At 36.0% G+C, this 12944-nt stretch overlaps 1 protein-coding gene across 8 annotated transcripts in view; it reads right to left on the reverse strand.

Moving 5' to 3' along the window:
• Nucleotides 1-12944, reverse strand: part of LOC5570026 (optomotor-blind protein) — a 425795-nt gene that overhangs the window by 173688 nt on the left and 239163 nt on the right. The window lies entirely within an intron of this gene.

The raw sequence follows: 12944 nt of genomic DNA on the forward strand, positions 1-12944 counted from the left end.
CGGGTCCAACGGGCGCCACATTATTTATGTTGATTTCTTCGATATAGGACAGTTTGGCTTGTGCGTCCCCCTCCCCCCCCTTATTTCTGGGACGCCAGTTTTGCTCTCCCTTTTTTGATTTCTCGATCAGGAGGGATTCAATTTGATCTGTTTCAATCGAATATTATACATATTTTCCGTCTCGCATTGCCCACTCGATGGATTTTGGGATATCCGAAAGGGCTGACAGTCGCCTGTATTGTACTTGAGTACCCGAGCAGAAAATTTCTTAGGTGAATGTTTACCTGGTCAAACTATTTTCGAACAGTCCAGTATACTTTTCCCTATAGGTTTTATTGAAATAACTCCAATTGGTATTTCAGAACAGCATTAGCTAAAATTTCAGTTTTTTTCTCAGTTTTCTAAATTAAAAAAAAAACTTCATTCAAGATTTTTTTCAACTAAGACAATAACACAAAATTCTTCACGCCGTTTTTCTGCAATAATAATCCCCCATGAGGTAACCAAATTCGTGGTGTAACGCTGTTTTATGCTAACCGTGTCTAGGATTTAACGACCACAGAGGAAAATCTTGCAAAAATCTGACAGCTGACAGCTGACACTGCATTTCTCAGAGATTAACCACTGCCTTTCTTCGCATTCAAGCATGCAGATAGAATGATTAATATTTTTGTTATTTACTTCAACTATTATTTACATAACGTGTTATAGCGCATGTATACAGTGTACTCCGTGCATTTTCAATGTTGGCGTCTTTCAATCGATGTCAATCTGTTTCGTGCTGATGCCAGTTCAAGAACCCTTATAACGAAACAGCAACTTATTTGTAGGTATCTCCGTTAACTCAGGTTTTCCAGCTTTCATTAAACGGAGAAAAACACGTACATCTCACGGTGTGCTGAAACATCCATACTATCGAACTTGCATGAACCTCCGTTCTGTTTTTACTGTAAGTTAGCCTTGACAGCATAATTTCTACCCGCACTCACACAATATGTCCACTGTCCAGCCTATCGTGCTATACCGTTTTCCACTTCACTTATAGACATAACCTTATATAAATTTAGAGTAACCATACTACAATTTATGATCAATCTTACCAATGTGTTTAATTCTACTAAATATTTGGGGTCATTGGGACTGGATTGGGAACCTGAAGTTTTCTTAACCTTCCTAATGCAGTAAGAAAAAGTTACATAAGACCCATGATTTTTAAACGATCTCAAAAATCCCTTTTTGGAACCAATTTTCGTTCTTTTAGCTTTGTAAAGATATGGAACCTTAGAATTTAAAGAGAGTGGCCATTCTGTGCTCAAGGGCACGAGGGCATGATGGCACCCGGAACCTGTTTCAGTAGGAACTGGTACATATATTCAGAAGTTTATATGCATGTGTCGTAGAACGTATCGGTTCTAATATCATGGTTTCTCATACGGATTTATAAGAGCATCAAGAGAACCAACAATTTGATTTGGCCGGATGTAGCTGGAGTTTTCCGAAACCGGGTCCGGTAGGGAGAGGTGTGGACATTTTTCAGACCATCATATGGTACAATCATGCGACAGCTCAAAATCCATGATTTTTCATCCAGAGCTAAATGGATACCATGCCGAATACCGAACATAAAATTATGTTTCTTGTTTCTGGCGTTACGTCGCAACCGGGATGGATCTTATTCCTCAGCTTAGTGTTCTTATGATAACTTCTAAAGTTGTTTGCTGAGAGCTTTTTTTGCCGATTGACTATTTTTGCATTCATACATCGTGTGGCTGGTACGATGATACTATATTCCTAGGGAAGTCAAGGAGTTTACATTACGAAAAGATCCAGGACCGACCGGGAATCGAACACAAACAACTTCAGCCTGGCTTTGGCATAACATTATCATACTCGAATTTTACTTACGACATTTTACGACATATTACCGCTGACGAATTATAACTTTTGACAGCAATCGCAATTTTGTGACCTGAGCTTAAGTAAATGCTTCAGGAAAACCTTCAGAGATTCCCTCAAGAATTCTTATCGAAATATCTCCAGAGACTCTTCCAGACATTTCTCTAGGAATTCTTCTTACCATAAAATTCTCCAAGATAATCTGTACTGTAATCCCACGAGACATTTTAGACTGGTTCTGCTAGGGCTCTAGGAAAGCCATCTACAATTCCTCCAGTCATTTGACAAGCGATTTCTCTAAGGAACCTTGCAATAAAATATCTAGAGGGATTTCTCTACAGATTTCGCAAGGAGTGTTTCCAGTGATTCCTAGATCTATACTGGACTATATATCTATATACTATATATAACAGCTGATATCTCGGTAATAATTTGTTTACCAAATCTCGGTAACGTTTTCCGAGATCTCGGCAAAAATTTGGATTACCGATATCTCTGTAAAATAAGTTCCGAGATTCCGCATTGAAAATTACCGAACTCTCAGCTGCTGAGTTCTCGGCGAAACGTTTTACTGAGGTCGGCGAAATAATTTAAGTGTGTACACTAGTTCAATTTCTTAAAATATTACACAAGATATTTCTCTTGTAAATACTCCCGAATTTCCTCGGAGGATTCCACTATGGATACATACAAAGATATCCTCAAGTAGTTCTCTTTATATTTATCTAGGAATTACTCTACAGATCGCTCTAGGAATTTCTCCAGGTATTCTATCAAGAATTCCTTCTGGTCTTCTACAACTCAAGAATTCCTTAAGAATTTCTTCCAAGAATTCTCCCAGAATTACCACCACGAAAACCGCTACATGAATATCTCTAGGGATTTCTCCAGATAATCGTTCAGGGATTCCTCAGGAATCCCCCGGGAATTCCTCCAAGAGATCATTTTGAAAGTCCTCCAGAGAATCCCACATTCATTCCTGCAGAAATTTCATCATGAATTATCGTAAGAATTTCTCCAGGGATTATGTTGAGGCACCATTCACTGCCAACACAGCCCAGGCACACTATCACAGAAACATGGAACAAATCGAATAACATTAACAAAATGAAGTATAAATTGAAAATATATTTTTTATTGATTAATCACGCATTATAATTAGTTGTACTTCGATAGTTAAAGCCTCAAACGTAAGTTGCACGTATTTAATCATTATCAAGTGGGAACAAACATATTTGAATTAATCTTACTGCATCTAGTAGTAAGTTGAAATAAGTGTGAGAGAAAATCATTATCAATAATTTAATTTGTTTCAATAATCAAAGCAGAGAGGAAGGAAACCTCAGTAAAAAGAGGAAATGATTCTGGGATATTAAGGAAGAGGAGACTTGGTTGAAGGCATGAAGCTATTCATGTAAGTGAAGTAATTATTATATGATTCTGAAAGATTATTCAATAAACAATCGTTACAGTTTTGAGCTGCTAAAACCATAAAAGAGCAGCTTCCAGAAAATTGTGACCCACCCGAACAGATTACATTAGGAAAATCTCTACATCTCTCCTCCAGTAAAAACTCTACATAAATTTCTTTTGGAAAACTCTTCATGGATTCCTCCAGATATTTCTACATGGATTCCTCCAAGGATTATTTCAGGGATTCCTCCACAAAAAGGGGGTTTGTTTTGGGATTTCCTAGGCATTACACCAGAAAAATCTGCACAGTGATTCTTCCAGGGTTATCTCGAATGATTCTCTAGGGATTACTCCAGACATGCCGCCAGGAGTCCTCCAGTAATTAGTTTAGATAATCTTTCAGAGATTCCTACAGGGGTGTCCCCAGAGACTGCTTCAGGGTTTTTTCTAGGAAAATATGTACAGGAATTCCTACAGCTTTTTTTCTTTCAGTGAACTTTATAAGCCACAAACAAGTTACTGAACTGTGCTGATCAAGCAAAGAATAAGCGTGATCCGACCAGTGGATTACAACAGAGTTATAACAATGTTGGTTACTCAGTCAATACGATTTCTCTTACAAAAAAATGATGTTATTTTGGATGTTTGGTAGTCGAAATAGCAAATATTATAACGAAGCTTTTTCTGCATTAAACAAAATTGCAACAAAATATGTTACAGTTAGAGCAAAACTATAACTTAACTATGCTTAATTATGAATTATAATAAAATTTGTTATTTCCAAAGCATGAAAAAAGCTGAGAAGCCCTAGGAATAACTAGGAAAACATCGGAAACTCGGAAACCCCATTGGAATCCATAAAGAATGCTTTGGAAACTCTTGAGAACGCATTGAGTTTTCAAGGCATTTTATTGGAGTTACAAAAATAACACATCTTTAGTTTTTTGATATATTATACAATTTTTTTTATTTTTCTAAATGCCATCAAAAGATTCAAGAGATATTCACAATCAAACAATAACTCCCAAACCGAACGGGATATCGAGTTTTTTCAAGCGTTGGCAAATTTGACCAGAACATCGATGTTACTGAATCGATTCAGATTTGATAAGTCGAATTGATTTACAAATTTAATCTAATAATTTGAATCGATTCAATTTTCAAGCTCACATGAAAAATTACAAAAACAAGTTTTTAATGTAAGTTAAAATTCAATGATATATACTTTATAAAACCATTCATGCTAAACTACTTTGATATTAAAAATTTTATGTTAAACACTTAAAAGCTGATTCATTACTAGGTTTATGATCATTCAACTCATTAGAAAACTCGCAATCAATTTCGTCCATTTGAATCAAAACAAAAAAAATCTAATGTGAAAAATCGATTCACTCGATTTTGAGAACGTCTAACTCGATGCAAAAAATCAATTATTCGTAACGAAAAAATCGATTTTCAGAAAATCGATTCAAAATCGCCCATTGCTAGTCTCTTCACTCACCAAATTACGCATTTTTCAAAGCTCTAGAAGTGACTAGACTACTTCAATGAGATATAAATTGAAGACGTTAGAACCAGAAAACCCGTTTTGTTTGGACCATCCTATGTCACCTATAGAAAAAAACTCAAAATCGGTCAATTTAAGAGATACAAAAAAACTTGTTTTGGCAAAGTTGCTTAAAATTGAATGGTCTACAACATTGCTGAGGCATGTATATAATCTCCACAAATAAGCAAGTTAGTTACACCATTACCAGGAATATGTGGACCACCCTAATTATCAATTACAGCAAACAAAGGGACTAATTAATACAAACAACTTTGTGGAAGACCGTTTTCGTCAAATGTTTCATTGTAAAGCACAAAATGCATCTTTTCGCGTAAACATTATTCCTGGACCACTGAAAAATGGTCGGGTCTCATATAAAGGGGCTGCCACAACTACCAAAAACTATTGATTCTATAGAGAAAATGCTGGGAAACCAATTGTAAAAAAATATTATAAAAACTTCCTTAGCCGTTAGAAAAAGTAATGGAGCTATTCTCAATGGAGCAAAGAACAATGGATTGTTTCTGAATAAAAAACTAAGGCCAATCCTTTAAATGTTCTGGGACAAATTCCCGTGAGCATTCCTGGAAGAAGCTTCTGGAACATCCATATATAATTATCAGAAGATTCCTAAACATTCTTTAGAAATTCTTGGCTGATTCAGAATTGTCGTGAGATTTTTTTTTCTGCGTAATGAAACATTTTTTTGAGAATCTTTAGTTTTGCCTAAAATCTTTTGTGATAAGCCAAAAAAACTACACAAATTCACAGAACTTTTGAGGTTTATCCATTTGTTATCTAGAAATAGATGAAGAAGTTAGAACAACCTGTAAAATAGGGTGCGGCTTATATTTCAAAAGTTTTCAAAACCAACAATTCCTGTACTCTAATGAATTCAAATTACATTAGAAGAGAAACTTCAAAGTTTGAGCCAAAAATATCAACATTTGTTTGCAGGAAATTCCATTTTTTATGAAACTTATGTTTTATTTTTTTTAACATGTGCAAACATATTTTTGTTTCAGAATGATTTGAAATTTGTCGCAAAGTCAAAGGTTTAACAAATGAGAAAGTCCAGTTTCAGCTTAAGAAATAATGTTTAACCGGCAAAATAAAAAACTGCCATGAAAGCTTTTATAAATTGAATTTGGAAGAAAATTAAGCTAAAAGTTATAAAATTAGTTAAAAAATAACAAAGTTATGCTTACTTTACCGAAGCTAATATTTTTTAGCTAGATAATTCACCGTCAAGTTGCGCCACCTCAAAATGTTAATATTTTGGCTCAAATTTTTAAGTTTCTCTTTTTATAAGATTTGAATTCAGAAGAGCACACGAATTTTTGATTCTGAAAACTACTGTAAAGGCAAGCAGCTTGGTCTATTCTTATCAAATGTTTTTTACTAAACCAATTTGAAAAGAATTGAAACGAAAAAGTTTTTCAGCATTTTTTCGTTCTTTACAAAGTGTATGGTAGTCAATAAAACAATGCAGCCTCCCAAGAATTGTGTTTTTCTCTGTTCAGCGGAAAAATTACCTGAATATATCGTTCAGTTTGAAAACACATGATTATTTAATATACCCAACTCAAAACTTACAAACAAACCTCTCAAATATAGCCACTTTCAATTTCCAGCTTCCCATAGTGCTAAAAATTTCCTAACCTCCCATGTGTACAAAATCTTTGCCAACATTTGTCCTATCCATTTCGAACGTGGACGCGCCTCTGATCATCTGTCACCTATCTACAATCGAAGCTTGTTATAGCGACAACACAAGGGATCGTCATAATAGGGAAAAGTCATTATAGATAATTGCTATAGTATCAATATATTTTGCAAGGGACCGAATAATGTCGCTATAGAGAGCTTTTGTCGTTATAAAAGTAGTCGTTATAAAGAGCTTCGACTGTGCCTTTAAAAATAAAAATGGAATGATATATGTGTGTCACGAGTTGGCTTGAGATCGGGTCAACGGTTTTACAAAATTCTTCCAGTGTTGTAATGACCAAGGGCTGTGCAACGTGGTGGTGCGTAGGAAATGTTTCGAAAATTTTTCGGAATACACGAAAAAAAAAGAAAATTTATAATCAAATAATTGAGATTACACACAATTTTTAAACAGCCTACCTTCTTTTAAGAATCATTTCAATTTACAAACTCTTGTCTTTATTCGTAAATGGAGGTTCCTGTGTGGAAAGATCTTGAGCATTTATTTGTATCATGAACTTTGTAATAATGGGTTTCTGTTCCCCGTGCCCCAAATTCCATATTATTTAAGATATAGGCCAAGATCTAGAAAATTGAAAAAAAAAAGTTTGAGTTGCCTAATCTTTCCATGAAAGTCTGAAAGAAAAGATTTGTGGATTTCGCAGGTCATATATAATAGAATGCATTATTTTAATTTTTTTGGGCATTTCGTGAAAAAATGTCAGGACAAGTAATGATTGAATCTATATATTCGAAAAAAACTAAATCCAAAATTTGACGCGTTCCGAGAATTAACGTTGAAAATGTATATCGCATACCCTTACTCTGACTGTCGGTAAACAATCTTCCTTCTGTCTGATGTTTAACAAGTCTTTTGTTCAATTTCCTATCGTAGTAGGCTGTTCTTCATCACCCCAATGGACCAATGCACGAGTTCACTATTTGACGTTTTAACGGTGTCGTGTTATTTATGTGACTATGGCACCGAGTGAATTCAGCACTGCTCCAACGTCAAATAGTAACTAGTGCATTGGTCCATTTGTCATGAAGCGGCCTACTTTCCTGTATATGTAAATTATGCAGTGAGGTTATATTTATTACACAGCTAAAATCAGTTGAGTAATAAATAATGTGCAACGTCTTTTCATTATGTGCCTGTTTTAGTTGCGTGAAGGATTATTTTGCAACAATTTTCAAAAATTGCAGAATAATGTTCAATGCATTTTAATATTATTTCTGATACCCACAAGTGGTACGAAATTGCAAAAAAATGTTTTACGCATCGAGTTGCAGAACTCGACTTTATAACACTCTTCGTGATTATGCAACTCGACAAGCCTCGTTTGATAAATGGGCGACTCGTGCTGTAAAAATCATCATTCTTACACTTGTTGATTGAACCAGTAATTACGCTTCGTTTAAGGTTGGACCATAATATTAAACAAAATTCAACTTCATATAAATTGTAAAAAACTTTAGTCTATGAGTGTCACCTCAGTTTTCACTTTTAGAAAATATAGGAATTATGAAACGACTCACTTTTAACAGCTGCTCCTTGTTGCAAATCTGCCTGTCAAAACTTCGACATATTTTTCAACTTGAAAATGTGTTAACTAGCTTGAAACTCGACGTAAATACTAATTTTTCCAGAAAAAAATCACCCGGGAAAGTGTACAATCCAGAAGAACTGATGAAAACGAACTTACCTGAAAAGAAATGGAAAAAATCGTGTTAGTAATATTGGAAACAATCTTTTGATAAATTTCTGATTATTAAAAACCTCGAGCTCCACTTAAATGATACGAAAATCAAAGAAAATCTCCTAGCGCCACCAAAACGGTCCTCATTCCATTCGGATGTTCACTCACGATATAATTAACCGTACGTGTCTCTACTCTCGTCATCACTCCTTCCACTAAGGAAAACGATCTTACCCCACCTCAGACTTATGCTGCCCAATTTAACTCTGTTTTCCTACTGAATGATGTTCTTATTCCAGGGAATCCGAAAAAAGAGCTCATACAATCCGAGAGACGACACAGACAAAAAAAGCAAAGGAATCATCATCCGAAGATGCTTCGGCTTGGCAAGTGAGCGAAAAAACTGCGAAACAAGATGAGATTTATGTTATCTTGTTAAAATTTACGATCACTTGTTTGGAGCGGCGCTTTCTTGGCCATTTTTGGGCGATTTAATTTTGTCACGACGCGACAATGCACCCGATGACACACTGATCATGAAGCGCCGATCAGTAGTTATTGCTGCTGGGGTGCTGATTGCGATCATTTGTGACGTTGTTCTTGACGCAATTCGTCAAAGGTTTGCGTGTCGCTGGCGAGATTCAAACCTGTAACTCTCAAGCATGGTTATGATAGCCTCGAGTTTACTATTAATCTTATTTGGGCTCCTGATCATTCCAACAAAAACCGATTTTAGATAATAGAATTTATGGCATACATCATGTCTAAAAAAACGACTAATTATCGCCTGAAAACAAAAGAGCACATGCATTCCTTCAAGCGAGAAGCAAACAACTAAAAAGAGCAAACCAAATTTCACCTTGAACTAATTGTTGTTGTGGCGCCATGTCTGGCGCTGAGGTGGCCATAATAATTTTCACCTGCAAAACCTACACCAGACACTGTTCGCGTCTTACACCTCTTGCGCTCGCCTCAATGGTTGGTGTCTTGGCTAAAAACGGTCCGTTAACGAGACAACAATTATTTGGCAATCTCCCGTCGCCCGTCTTGTTCTGGCCCCTGTCCCCACAAACTATCCGTCCAATCAACCCACCTCTTGCCATAAATAATCATAAATAATTGATAATTATCATCATACTGATGAAGATAAGACTGTCCACGATGCACAGTGGCCCGAAAGTGGGCACAAGTAAAAATGTAAAACTTGCAAATTCTTGCGCCGAAAATTTTAAAATTTTAAAATTTTTTGAGAAATATTGAGCATATGCTCTAAAATGATCATAAACCTCTCAAATGTTGCAAATATTCTATAGTACACAATGAACTTTGGCCTAATATGCCATTTTTTTTTTCTATCAAATTGCTTTCAAAAATCTTGTTTTGAATAAAGATTTTTTTTAACGATTTCTGTGAGATTTTTACTTTTAGCCAACTTCATATGGAGTGCGTCTACTGTGCGGTGTCCTACACCGCGGATACCCTCAACCCCGCAAATTCGCAGATACTTCGGACCCAACCGAGGAGGCTATTATCTCGTTTGCATTGTTTGTTTTCTGTGTCCAATTTTGGAGCCTTAAAAACATATTTAACACGAACGCCAAAATGATCTGTCTCTCTCTCTGGGTTTGCAACTCCCAACCAACACCCCCTCCGAAATCCCCTTCTAACGAGCGCAGCGGGTCCCAAACAGGTGCGTGTGAGGTACCCCCAATCTACCCTACGCTTCACGTCTAACCGTGGAAGCTCCTCTGGCAGTCAGTCCAGTCGACTGTGAGACCACTTCTCGCGGAGGAGCCTGGCGTAAAACATTCCACCCAGACCTATAATCTTCGCTTCATTTTGGTGTAAAACAAACATAAGCAGAGCATACGATAATTATAGGTTTCCAATCTGGACACTGCTCTCCACGGTTTCGTGATGGGCTTCGCGTCGTCGCCGGTCTTCCACCGTGAGCAGGAAGGGTGAGGGGAGCATGCCCGTGGGGTCAAGAGGAAGGGTTAAATTGGCTCGTTATAGATAGACATTTTATTACTTTATATCGACTGGGAGTTTGGTCCTTTTGGGAGGTTTCGGACGACGGAGAGGATCGTGAAGAATGGAACCTTGATGACAAACGAGGTCAGAGAAGTTTTAATAAGCTCCTTGGAATGCTGCAGAAGTGCAGTGGTTCTCAATTTAGGATACTGGAAAGAATTTTTTAGGAGATTTATTTCAATTTATGACAATAATGAATTGTGAAATATATATTAAGACATGAAGATTTGTGTGTAGTAATTGTTATAATGTGATACGATGAAGCGCAGCACTTCCATTTCTAACAATTCATTTTAGGGTAAAACTTTGCATTCTTTTTTTTTAAGGAAATGGGCTCAAAACATGGGCTTGATTGGCCCGTGGATGCAATTACAGTATGGCCAAATTAGCTGCACTTACACAAGGAACCAACCAAATGACTGCTTGGGACTTACAGACACCCTCAGTGTGTAAGTGCTGGTGATTTTCTATTTTCAGGCAACAATGGCGCCTGCCACGTGCCATTGATGATGCGTTGAAAGAGTAAGGTAATTTTATGACAGAGAGGCTAGCTTTTGATAATTTCCTGATAATTCCAGGTTTCCCAGGTAGTAGACACTTTGTTAATACAAAAAAAAACCATATCAATTAGTTATCCACTGTTATTCATCATTTATTAATCAGTACAGAGAAATGTGGCTTCTTCTTCTTCTTCTTTCTGGCGTTACGTCCCCAATGGGACAAAGCCTGCTTCTCAGCTTAGTGTTCTTATGAGCACTTCCACAGTTATTAACTGAGAGCTTACTGTGCCAATGACCATTTTTGCATGCGTATATCGTGTGGCAGATACGAAGATACTCTATGCCCTGGGAAGTCGAGAAAATTTCCAACCCGAAAAGATCCTCGACCGGTGGGATTCGAACCCACAACCCTCAGCTTGGTCTTGCTGAATAGCTGCGCGTTTACCGCTACGGCTATCTGGGCCCCCTGTGGCTTATACTGTTGAAAACCTGTTGTTCTAGATCGAGAGCTACGAATATTTAATGGATGTGGCCTTTTTTATTATTTAAATAATACATTTATGTATTAAACTTGAAATAACTTGAAAATTGCTACTTTTGGAGAAGTAATCGTGATAATTATTATGGTTTAGAATAATTTCAAGATTGTTATTGTATCACACACACATTTATTTAAAAAAAAAAAACAAACTTTTGAAAATAGACCAAAAGTTGTTCTTAGAAAAACTTTTTTTATTGAAAATTTCTCCATCATGAAACTTTGCCCCAAACATCTGTTTGCAATCAAGATACCATGTCTTTTTTTTTTCAAAAAAAAAAAATGCGGCAACCAGAGGAAAACTGAAACTGTGCTTAATAGAATAAGTCAACTATAAAAGTAAATTTCATATTTTAGTTTAGGTATTAACAGATTCATATAACAAGTCAATTGTCAAAAACGTTTCTGTAAAAGGATTAAAATCCTGAAAGAAGAAAGAAATTTCATTTAATTGGAACTATGAAATTGATGCTAATAATGCCGAGGACAGAATTACTTGTAAGAACCTTCTATCAATTTCAAAAGGATTAATAACAGATAATATTTTGAAGCGTTTGATGTTGCAAATAATGATAAATGCCAAAAACTTTCATAGGTATAGAATGTCCGCAGAAGAAAAGGGCGTTGGTTTTTGGAAATGCCACTCAGTGAAAAGTAGCATCACCCTCTATTAAGCAAAATTGTTGAATTTTTGATGCAAAATTTGCTCTCGAAATTTTAAATTTCAATGAAACTAGGATCATTTCTTATACAATTGGAGAAAACGTGTTTGTCATTATATCAACTAGTGTCTTTGCTATTGTTGGCTAAATTGAGAACAATTAGGAGAGTGATAATATGCACTTTTCTTTATGAGGGGGTTGAAAGCTTATGAGAAATAAGGCTTTGAAGTATTTCAGCAATTTTTTACTCTATATATATTACATAGAAGCCAAAAACGAGTCAATCTTTTACGAATTATTATATTTCTCCTATTGGATGAAAAAATCACCTAAACATACTATCGGAAAGCTTTAAAACAGTCGAATGTTTCAAATTGTATAGTCAATAATTGACCAAAATGTCGCTTACACCCTTTTTCATTCGGACTTTTCATATCTTTAGACTGAGCATTTCTGTCAAAACACAAATTCAATACGTTAGTTTGGGGAATTCCAAAACGTGCGCAATTTTGTATTTACAAGATGTTACGCGGGGCACATAAAGCCCAAGTTCGGCAATGATTCTCTGTTTTCTTGTTCATCTTCTTCTTTATGGCGTTACGTCCCAACTGGGACAAAGCCTGCTTCTCAGATTACTGTTCTTATGAGCACTTCCACAGTTATTAACTGAGAGAATCGAGAAAATTTCCTTTACGAAAAGATCCTCGAGTAGCGGGATTCGAACCCACGACCCTCAGCATGGTCATGCTGAATAGCTGCGCGTTTACCACTACGGCTATCTGGGCCATTCTTGTTCATAAATGTCTAATAATAATTTCAAACTATTTTACTTTTAATAAGGGATGTTCTGCATAGATATATTTTTTGTGAGTATGCATTACTATAAGAATTATTATTACCTTCATTAGTGAGATTCAGCTTGAGGCTGGTTTATCTCGGAAA

The sequence above is a fragment of the Aedes aegypti genome, chromosome 3 (genome assembly GCF_002204515.2).
Source record: "Aedes aegypti strain LVP_AGWG chromosome 3, AaegL5.0 Primary Assembly, whole genome shotgun sequence".
NCBI classification, from domain to species: Eukaryota; Metazoa; Arthropoda; class Insecta; order Diptera; family Culicidae; genus Aedes; species Aedes aegypti.